Source organism: Callorhinus ursinus, unplaced genomic scaffold, assembly GCF_003265705.2.
Source record: "Callorhinus ursinus isolate GAN/ISIS: 27379988/994484 unplaced genomic scaffold, GSC_fseal_2.0 scaffold7, whole genome shotgun sequence".
In the NCBI taxonomy this organism is placed as follows: Eukaryota; Metazoa; Chordata; class Mammalia; order Carnivora; family Otariidae; genus Callorhinus; species Callorhinus ursinus.
This window is the reverse complement of record NW_027397069.1, coordinates 32,738,018-32,750,570: the sequence shown is the minus strand read 5'-3', so window position 1 is coordinate 32,750,570 and position 12,553 is coordinate 32,738,018.

Sequence of the window (12,553 nt, the reverse complement as noted above, 5' to 3'; positions counted from 1 at the left end):
TATATATATATATATATATACATACCACATCTTTATCCATTCATCTGCCGATGGACATCTTGGCTCTTTCCACAGTTTGGCTATTGTGGACATTGCTGCTATTAACATCAGACAAAGGGCTAGTATCCAAAATCTATAAAGGACTTCTTAACCTCAACATCCAAGAACAAATGATCCAATCAAGAATTGGACAGAAGACATGAACAGATATTTTTCAAAGAAGACATCCAAATGGCCAAAAGATACATGAAAAAATGATCAACATCGCTTAGCATCAGGGAAATCCAAATCAAAACCTCAATGAGATATCACCTCACACCAGTCAGAATGGCTAAAATTAACAAGTCAGGAGACGACAGATGTTGGTGGGAATGCGGGAGAAAGGGGAACCCTCCTTCACTGTTGGTGGAATGCAAGCTGGTGCAACCACTCTGGAAAACAGTATGGAGGTTCCTCAAAAAGTTGAAAATAGAGCTAACTTATGACCCAACAATTGCACTACTGGGTATTTACCCCAAAGATACAAATGTAGGGATCCGAAGGGGTACATGCACCCCAATGTTAATACCAAGTTGATTTTATTTTTTAAAGAAACAATTGACTTCTTTGGACAAAAACAGCATCTGTCTCTTGAGCTTCAATTCAAGTCTGGTGAGTTTGTCCTATACTTGAGTGACTCAGGTATAAATCATCAATTTTTGTAGAATAATACATGAAAATTGGAGATCCCCATCTCAGGCTCTCTGCTTTCTAGGGCTCCCTCCTCACTCTCCAACAACTGTGGGTGACCCAGAATCTCCTGTTTGGTTCTTGAATACAGAACAAGAGCAGATTCTCTCTAGATTTGTAATTATCATATGCCATACTGCTAGGACTTGGCCTTCTGGTGAAAAAGCTATGAAAAGTAGAAACTCAAGTTTGGTTATTATATTCTTCCAACTTGATTACTATTCAAAACTGTCTACTGTTGTTTACTCTCTAGTATTTTGACATTTGTTTATTGTACTTACTTGACAGTTACCAATGGACAGCCATTATGATTTAAGTTTTCTTGGCAATACTGGGGTGGGGAGCATTATCGTCTTTCACTTTTCTGCTTAAAATCCATTCTATCAATTATTATAATTAAGCATAATCCCATTTTATTTTTTATTTCCTGTAGATCTACTTCTGAATCTCTAGGCTATCCCTTTCTCTACAATACCAGGCTGGCTTTTATCTTTTTTACTTTTAGCCTTCATCAGGCAATTCCTTAAAACAATTAGTATTATTTAGAACTTTCAATGGCTTATTAGTAAATTTATTTTAGGAAACACTTTTATTATTAGTGACTTAATAATCTGCCCTTTGATACAAACATAGTGATTTGAAGGGGCACATGTACCCCAATGTTTATAGCAGTGACATCCACAATAGCCAAAATATGGAAAGAGCCCAGATGTCCATCAACGGATTAATGGATAAGGAAGATGTGCCCATGAAAATGAATGAAACCTTGCCATTTGCAATGATGTGGATGGAACTAGAGGGTATCATGCTAAGCAAAATAAGTCAGTCAAAGAAAGACAAATACCATGATTTCACTCATATGTGGAATTTAAGAAACAAAACAGTTGAACTTAGGGGAAGGGAAGGAAAAATAAAATAAAATGAAAACAGAGAGAGAGGCAAACTGTAGGAGACTCTTAACTATAGAAAAACACCTGAGGGTTGCTGGAGGGGAGGTGGGTGGGAGGATGGAGTAATTGGGTGGTGGACATTAAGGAAGGCACTGGAAGTAATGAGCATTGGGTGTTACAGGCAACTGATGAATCACTAAATTCTAACTCTGAAACTAATAATACAGTATATGTTAACTAAATTGAATTTAAATAAAAAAATTTAAAAATAATCTGCGCTTTGCACATCTACCTCTATAATCTCTATAATTTCATCTAAGATAAACTTTCCTGTGATTCAACTGGAGTTACAGAAAGCTATGTTGTATTTGCACTTCTTGGAAAACTTTCAATCCCATAAATAACTGATATTGTTCATTTCATCTGCCAGCTGTATGTTGAAGTTAAGCTGGCTCATACAGAGTTAGTAAATGAGATCAGCCTTGAATATATGAAATTTGAATTAATACTTCCTCTCTATATGAAGTAATTATAAAATTTTTGGCAAATGTGAATTAGCAAATGATCTCCTAAATATAATTTTCCTTAATCAAATCCATAAAGGAAATAGTATTTTGAAAGAATATTTTTTTAAATGTGTTCTTTAACAAAGCTTAGCTTTGAACTCTAAATTCTAGGACTAACAAAAGAAAAAAATCCATGAATTAGTAAACTATTTCATTAATAAAAAAAGAAAAATTTGCACATGGATTGAACATCATCTTCTGACATGACAGAATGTCTAAAATTTGGAAAACAGACAGGAGTCTAAAGGAGAGAGCAATGTAATCTGGATTTAAAATATCATAATTTCTCTAGAACTATTTATTCTGTATATTCTTCAACTAATATTTCAGTTTTAATAGTTAAAACATCTATTGTTTTCTTTTTTTTAATATTTTATTTATTTATTTGACAGAGAGATACACAGTGAGAGAGGGAACACAAGCAGGCGGAGTGGGAGAGGGAGAAGCATGCTCCCCGCTGAGCAAGGAGCCCAATGTGGGGCTCAGTCCTAGGACCCTGGGATCATGACCTGAGCCGAAGGCAGACGCTTAATGACTGAGCCACCCAGGTGCCCCGTAAAACATCTATCATTTTCTGAATCATGATGTCTACATGTCAAAACCTTCAGATTTATTAACCCGAATTATCTTCTATACTTACTGTCTCTAATGAATGTATATACACTCTTCTATATGCATCTCATCTCAATAGTCCTTAACTGTCAGGCCCATCAGCATCCTAAAATACCAAAAAAAAAAAAAAAAAAAAAGCTAGACCAGTGATTGAGCATCAAAGCTGTAATGAAAAAACTAACCAAAATATATAAATAAAGTTTATTAAAGTATTCACATTTAAAATATTTCATTTTTTGTTGATTTGATATCTCTAGGCTATACCTGATTAATTCTGTATAGTCAGTCTTTATTTTCAAAGATCTTATCAGTATATATTTAGTTCAGCTCACATTTTCTTTTCAAAATATTTGGATGATTATGAAAGAGTGTGAAATGTAAATTTGCAAAAGAAGATTTCAAGAAGGCCAACATATATGAACACAAACACAGACTCACTGCTTAGCAGTGAAGTGAAAATGAAAGGGAAAAAATGATACTCAAGTTTTCACCTTAAAAGCTAGAAATAATTTAAGAAGACTGCTGTATTAGATAGTAGAAAATGAGACATTTCCAGGCTATTCAGGAATTGTATACAGTAAAAATACAGTAAACTATAAATGTGGTAAAATAATTAAGCAATGATATGTTATAATATATGTGATATCAAAGTTTATGATACCTCTTTGATTTATATATGAATCATATGTGATATGTGATGCATACATACATATATATGATACATGTATATATGTAATATAGAATTTTTTGAGAATGTATTCTATAATAATATAACCTTATGGCCAAAATAGCATTTTATGTAAAGAAAAAATTATAATGTAAAGGAAGTATAATTTTATTAATTATGGTAAAATTATATGATAGATTATACTGAGCTTTCAAAAATGATAGTTTTAAAGAATATATAACATCGGGATGCCTGATTGGCTCAGTCGGTTAAACATCTGCCTTCAGCTCAGGTCATGATCCTAGGGTCCTGGGATCAAGTCCCGCATCGGGCTCCTTGCTCAGCAGGGAATATATAACATCACAGAACTATGCTCATAATATAAGATTAAGTAATAAAACTGGGGGCGCTTGGGTGGCTCAGTTGGTTAAGCATCTGCCTTTGACTAATGTCATAATCCCAGTAGCCTGGGATCGAGTACCCACTCCCAGGCTCCCACCCCACATTGGGCTCCCTGCTCAGCCGGGAGCCTGGTTCCTCGGTCCCTCTGCCTTTCCCCCCCAACCCATGCTCTCTCGCTCACTCTCTCTCTCAAATAAATAAATACAATCTTCAAAAACATAAGTAATAAAACTGGTTGGGAAATGTTGCAAAATAATAGTAGTAGTTATGCATGTATAACATTTACATGCCATTTTCTGATTTTTACACAATAAACATTCATTACTTATTATCAAAGAAAAATAATGTAACTTTCTAAGTGAAACATCAGGCAGGTGGAATTATTACATAGGTAATTTAACCTCAACTGATACATATGTTATTAGGAATTCTAGCCTAGAAATAAAAGGTGAAATATTATAAAACATATATAAAGGTATTATTTCCCTTGGATACTTTACAATCTGCATATTTATTTTTGCACTAGGAATATATTTAGGAAAAATATTAGTGCAAATTATTGGATCTGTAATTCCATATTAACTCATGGATATTTATTACTATTAGAATCAGAAACCCCATTGTGAATTGGCCCCAGGAAACTAAATACATACAACTCCTTTAGTTAATACCAAGGCAGTCATCTCACAAATGCATATGGAAAAAACATGCATATTTTATCTGAGTATCTACTGTTTATTTGCTTAGTCAGCCCTTACTATGTTTTATACACTTACATAGTCATTGGGTATACAGTGGTAGAAAGGAGATCTATAGTTCCTTCTCTCAAGAAGCTTAATTTGTAGAGAAAGATTCAGACAATAAACTCATGAATATACTTAATATATTCCATGTTGTAAAAGGTGCCATAAAATAATAAATCAGAATGAAGATATACAAAATGACATACAGAGGCAGGGTGAGGTTCCACACCTATGCAGGTGGAGTTGTGGGGGACATGATGTTAGAAAGGTGGTCAAGGATGGATCCTTTGAAGATTTGATAATTGTTGAAAATAAGATGGAAATACTTGGGTGCCTGGGTGGCTCAGTTGGTTAAGCGACTGCCTTCAGCTCAGGTCATGATCCTGGAGTCCCTGGATCGAGTCCCGCATCGGGCTCCCTGCTCGACAGGGAGTCTGCTTCTCCCTTGACCCTCCCCCCTCTCATGTGCTCTCTCTCTCTCGTTCTCTCTTTCTCTCAAATAAATAAATAAAGTCTTTAAAAAAAGAAAATAAGATGGAAATACTTGACTTAATTTTCAATGACTGGTAAAACAATGGTAATTTTGGCTAATTAAAGACAAAATAAGCAAAAAAAGAAAAAGAAAAAAACATTTATTCCTGCAGGGGAAGAAGTGGAGTCCCACCACAGGCTTTAGCACAAAACTATTTTTAAATTAGGAAAATATAGTTGTTGAGGTAACTGGTGAAAGTTTCTTGAAGGTTCTTTCTGAGGGGAATCTTCTTGGACACTTTCCTTCACGTGCCTTGGCTTCACACTCAAAGCTATTCTTTCTTCTTCTCTCTATATTATTCTTTATAGCCTGTCCTGAAAAAGATGGAGTTTGCTTTCTCTTAAAGACTGTTCATGAGTGTTCAGGTTTTCATTAATTCTCTACATTTTGGACAGAATGACTAGGATTTTGATTTCTTTGGCTATCTAATTGTTGTCAGTTCTGTGTACCAGCCAACCAAACACAAAGGTTTTATCTGAGCATAAGTTTCAGTCTTTCTGTTCTCCTTTGTTTCTTTTCCACTGTGCTATTTTCCTCAACTTAATGACATTTTTTGAAACCATCTGGAAGGCCACATTCTTAATCTGAAGTTTGACACAAGACTGCTTTACTTATCCAACTGAAATATTTTACAAAGTTTTCACTTTCCAAGCCTTTTTTTTATTTAATGTTGTTGCTATAGCAGTTATTATTATAATTTCCTCTCTGGGGTATGGAACCTGACAGACTTTCAGCCTGAAATACTTTTGATTTTTAAACTCTATTCCTCTCTGCACTTAAAAAAAAAAAAACAATATTCTTTCTTGAGCTATTTATTATAATATTTTACCTAAAGTATCCGGTAATAGCCAAACACATTAACACACTAATCCTTCCATCAATTTCTCTTAGAGATACAGCCTCAGTATATTTCATTTGCCTTGGAAATCATCACAGGAGACAGTTTGCCAATGTTTGCTTATATAAGAAACATCTCCACCCTTTCATCCAGAAAGATCTGTTTCTTTGTCCTCTCCCTTCAGAACACTAAACCAGTGGCACTAATCTACCAAGGAGGGTCTGCAATGTTTGTTATCAGTTTCCCTATTAATAAGGCTACACCAGTCCTTTCTTATACCTTTTAAAATCTCAGTCACTTAACCCCTGAGTTATATAAAAACCCATATAGGGTATTTGTGCCATTATAAGAGTCATGAAAGAGCTTGCTTTCTTTTTCTGCTCTCTAACATGTGAGGATACAAGTCTACCGTCTGCAACCTGGAAAAGGATCCTCACTGGAACTGAAACATTCTGGCACCCTGATTTTTAAGCTTCTATGCTCTAGAACTATAAAAAATATATTTCTATTGCTTCTGAGCCACCCAGTGTATGGCATTCTGTTTTAGTGACCAGACATTGACTTAAAACAGCAAGCCAGACATTGACTTAAAAATGAATTAAAACATCACTGGAAATGATAATCTAGAAGTAGAAAATTGTTTACAAGAACATTTATTGGAATTTGATGAGTAATTTTTTATATGGATATGTGAAAAAAGTGTTATCGCCAGGAGTTTGAAACTGGTTCCCAAGAATCATGTTTTGCTTAACTCTAGAGCTTTTTTCTTTTTCTTTTTTTTTTTTTTCATTTTATTTATTTATTTATTTGAGAAAGAGTGAGAGAGAGCATGAGTAGCAGACTCCTTGCTGGGCAGGGAGCCCGATAAGGGGCTTCATCCCAAGACCCTTAATCATGACCTGAGCTAAAGGCAGACGCTTAACCAACTGAGTCACCCAGGCGCCCTTAGAGCTTTTCCTTTTATGAATGAGTTATGCTAAATTACTTGTCCCCATTCTCCAACTCTTTTCACATAGAGAACTCAGTATATTTATCTAAAAATAAAAGGTTTACAGGTGTTTTTAAAAAATACTATTTCAGATTCTTCCTGTGATGGGTAAAGCTGGAAAGAGTATGAATACCATTCTAACAATAAGAAAAAGCTAGATCAATTACAAAATCACAAGTTTTCTTGAATCCATCAGAGAATGGAGGTTATTGCACAAGCAAGTAGCTTGATATCTAAGAATATAAGGGTTCATTACCCATGGGATGTGAGCACTGACCCACAGTGACAGAGGAGGAAGAGACATGGATACCATACAAGTATGTAGTAAGTTATAAGAACTCGTCTACCTCTTTTTAAAGATTTTATTTACTTATTTGAGAGAGAGAGAGAGAGAGAGAGAGAGATCACTAGCAGGGAGGAGAGGGAGAAGTCTGACGTGGGGCTCGATCTCATGATCCCATAGGATCATGACCTGAGCTGAAGGCAGACGCCCAACTGACTGAGCCACCGAGGTGCCCCTCGTCTACATTTTTTAACAAGTGGCTAAAAGCTGAGAATAGGCTAGCTGTGTGTACAGAGACCTTGGGAGCTGCAAACACAGTGGAGTTTGTACTCCTTCACATGGCTATCCACCATGTATTCATTGGAATGTTTGGAGACAGGGGTATGGAGAAGTAGCTCATCTCTTTGTGACTTGTACTATGGCGGAACATACACAGAGGCCTGATTTAGCCCAAAATATGGATGAATTTCAAGGAAAGATGGGATGTGAGCATTGACCTACAGAGGCAGAGAAGAGGAGGAAGAGATGTAGAAACCATGCAAGTAGACAATAAGTTGTAAGAATTCATCTAAATTTTATAACAAATGAACATAGGTGTACAAATATCTGTTTGAGTCATTGCTTTTACTTCTGGATATACATAAGAGTGAATTTTCTGTATATATGGTATTCACACATCTAACCTTTTGAGAAACCTGTACCACTTAACATTCCCTAAGTAATGTATGAGGGTTGTGATTTTTTCATTTCCTTGACAACATTTGTTAGTTTCCATTTTTTCTTTTTAATTATAGCGATCCTAGTATGTGTAAAGTGATTATTTCCTGGTTTTGATTTGCATTTGCCTAATGACCAATGATATGAAACATCTTTTCATGTGCTTATTGGTTATTCATAAACCTTCTTTAGAGAAATGTCTACTTGAATCATTTGCCTTTTTTTGAAACTGAATGTTTCACTTTCATTAACCATAGAGTAAGAATTGCCTGAGAAATCTCTATATCCTATTTCTTTTTCTTTTTTCCTAATTTTCCCTTTTTTTACAGTGTCACTTGTCTTAGTTACCTCATTTTTGTTTATACAGTAAGTAATGGCGCATTTTAACAGCTCCCTGAAAAATGTGTGTATGCATGCATGCACACATAAGTTTATTACAAATTCTACTGATATATATGAAGTGTAGTGCACATATACAAACATCAACATTTCTCTTTATTCTAAATTCTTAGAGACAATCAGTTCTCAAGAAGGCTTTTAAAATGTTTTGCCAAACATTTGTGTCCGCAGATGTAACTGACTGATGAGAGTAGTTTTGACATGAAATTTGATTGATATTTTTATTTAAATTAATGATTAGGACAAAGCAATTGTTACTTATATTGGAAATTCAAAAGCTTGTTAATGATGTGTGTGCCTTATTTGCTGAAACAAATGATAGTTTTACAATAGTAGAACATTACTCCAAATTTATGTCCTAATGATAATAAAATAGCTACAGACATGACGTACACAACATTTTCAATCAGTTTTGTGCATCTAACAAATCAACAGAACAATGAATTGAACCCTGATTTGTAGCTCTTGTCCATGTTCTTAGTGCAAACACTATTGCGTGAGCCTTTTTCAAGCTACCAACTTAACACCATTAGGAGTTAAGAAAGAAATGCAAAGTAGCAGATACTTGGTATTTTCACTACACAGCTAGAATTGACATAACCTCAAGAAAAGGTACAATAGTAGAATGTATTAGGAGAATTAGAAGGTAATGAGTTTCAAGTTTTTATTATCTTTGTTTTTAACATAATTTAATCAGTATAAAATTGATTTAATCATGGCTGTGTAACAACCGAATCTAGACAACTGGTATGATTTGGCTTCTTCACAGTATTATTTGTACACTAATACTTAATATCACTGCCTGATCTTTCTTTATTACCCAACAAGTGATTATGTGAAATAGAATGAAAATACATCTGGTTTCACAAATCTCCTTTTATTGGCATGCTTGTCTGTTTATACTTTTTCAAACATAAGATATCCCTAAGATGATATGAGCATGTGTAGTCTTTCTTCCACTGTTCTTGGTCAGTAAAAAAGTACATCAGGAATTTCAGTAATTCTTCCAGAACCATTTCTTTTGAAGACAAAATATCGATTTATTTAATGGATCATTGTGGATTTATTGTAGTAGTTAACTATCTGTGCATTAAGAAAGGAAAACGTAATCTTAGAAAATAAACATGTAAGTGTACCAGGACCCCACACAAGGCTTCTCAATATTACTCAGTGAATATTCTTGAAAGAATGAGTTAAATATTTTAACACTTAATCCTGAATATTTGTTCTGAATTTCCAGTATAAGAAAGAAAACATCTAATTTCAACTGTCAATAAGAACTTTAGGTTTGAAATAAAGAAAATAAATGACACAAAAAAAACAAAAACAAAACAAAACAAAACAAAAAAACCATGAGGCATCTGGTAAATTAAATTAAAAAAAATCTTTATATAGTGTATGTCATTCTCAATCAAATTTCATTCTAATTCACTTCTTCTCACAGTTAAAAAAATATCTTTAGATACTTTCCACATCACCTTTTTTTTTATTCCCAGGAAATTTGTGTATATAAAAAACATAGATTTAATTTTCTCATAAGAATCACCATAATAACAGAGATGGTATACTATATTTTATAATAATGTGTCATCCCAATGCTGCAGGGAGTCCTTGAACACATGCTGCCCATATGCCCAATGAATTTACCCTGTGCAAATTCTCCTAAATGACTAACAGACTAAATAAATTCTCTCAAGACATATCCCATCATAATGCTTGATCAGCTATGCTTCATTTATTGTTATATAATTGCAAAGGATGTTTATCCTTTCTTGCCCTTTTATGCTGCACAAGCTGTAATGTTCTGGGTCACAGATAGGATGAAATTGTGACTAAGCTCTTTTGTGAGTATTCTATAATTTGGTACTTTGCAAAAACCCAAGCAGATACATGATGTGTCTCCTATTTTGTAAATCTTAAAGCTGAAATATAAGTAGAGTACAATAAAATTATAAAAAGTGATTTAAATTTGTCAAAATGCCATAAGTGACCTCTTCTTCATATTACTAAAAATTGCAATGAGTTAAAGAGATAAAAGTACTTTAGAAACTTCAGATATATTGCCCTTGTTTCAGAACTGGACTAGTTGAGGGTTTAGAGAATATGAACAGATTGTATGAAGTTATATAGATTAAAAACATATTACAACTGAATGCCAGGTCTTCAGATGAAAAAAATCTTGAGATGCTTCATCTGACAAAAAAAAAAAAGGCTTTCTTATAAAATTCAGACTGAAAAACGTATTTCTGCTTGCTTACAATTTTAGAGACAAAGAATTTGTAAATCATGATTCTTAAAACTGTCAGTTGTTTTCCATATTTATTGATACAGTTGTGTTTAATCCAAAAATAATTCAGTTTTTATTTTGGGGGATTGCTATCAGCCATATAGATATAATAAGTATCTTGGAAGCAAACAAGTTTTAGTCCCTATTCAAATTCAGGACAGCTAACTCTTCTACTATATTTGGTGCCTTATTATAAGGTGGGAGGAGATGTGAATCTGAGGCTTTAGAGTTTAGGAGAGTCTTTGGTTATATTCATCAATAGACAGGGCCAAAGTCTAAGTATAGCCTCATCAAAGAGTGCAAATAAGATGATTTTCTTCTTCTCTAATCAATGTTAAACTTATTCTGTATAAAATCTTCTTACTTCCTTAAAATTGCAGCAAATTATACAACTTTCAGTTTACATATTTTAAATTAAAAGCCCACCTTTCATCATCGCATTACATATTTTCTTCTTATTCTTCAATCAGTGGAAAGATATTATCTCCAGGGACTTGAAGTGAGAAAGGTGTCTGACTTCCATTTTTACTCTTTCTCTTGCTTACTCTGGCCCTTTGATGTGGAGATAAATGGTATATGTTGATTCAAAAATGACTCCTCTTTCCTTTTTCAAGCTTTTACTATTCTCCTGAGAATCTTGGAAAAGAAAAAAAAAAAAACAAAAAACAGGGCAAACATTGATTTCATAAACTTTCCATGGCTGTAGACATTCTTTTTTTTATTTTTATTTATTTTTTCCTTTAATTTTTTATTGTTATGTTAATCACCATCACCACCCAGTGCTCCATGCAGAACGTGCCCTCTTTAATACCCATCACCAGGCTAACCCATCCCCCCACCCCCTCCCCTCTAGAACCCTCAGTTTGTTTTGCAGAGTCCATCATCTCTCATGGTTCATCTCCCCCTCCGATTTCCCCGCCTTCATTCTGCCCCTCCTGCTATCTTCTTCTTTTTTTTTTTTTAAACATATATTGCATTATTTGTTTCAGAGGTACAGATCTGTGATTCAACAGTCTTACACAATTCACAGCACTCACCATAGCACATACCCCTCCAATGTCTATCACCCAGCCACTCCATCCCTCCCACCCCACCCCCACTCCAGCAACCCTCAGTTTGTTTCCTGAGATTAAGAACTCCTCTTATCAGTGAAGTCATATGATACATGTCTTTCTCTGATTGACTTATTTCACTCAGCATAACACCCTCTAGTTCCATCCACGTCGTTGCAAATGGCAAGATCTCATTCCTTTTGATGGCTGCCTAATATTACATTGTATATATATACCACATCTTCCTTATCCATTCATCTGTCGGTAGACATCTTGGCTCTTTCCACAGTTTGACTATTATGGACATTGCTGCTATAAACATCGGGGTGCATGTACCCCTTCGGATCCCTACATTTGTATCTTTGTGGTAAATACCCAGTAGTGCAATTGCTGGATCATATGGTAGCTCTATTGATTGGTTATTCTTGATATTCTGACTTAGCTTGGCCATCTGTTCACTCTGGATATCAGACAACTATAGGTATTGGTTCTCAGGTGGGGTTCATGTATTTGTTATTAAGGAAACTGTAGGGCTTTCAAGTAGCGTAATTATTTAATGTTGGCTATCTGTCATCAATAACATTTTCCTCTACCTCAGATTCTGCCACAAGAAGTTTTTTCCTAGAATCTCTTTCTATTAGTATCCCCTCTTCCTGGGGGTCCCACTCTTTAATTATTAATACTGCTGGATATCAGGCACTTTGCAATGGGGAAGACATATCTTTAGCATGCCAGTTGGTAAGATTGTAGGACATTTTACTGTCAATAAAAACCCCACCACCACCATCCACCATCACAATTCTCCAATTTTCTTCCCCTTTATTCATGTAGACCTGGGCCATGTGATG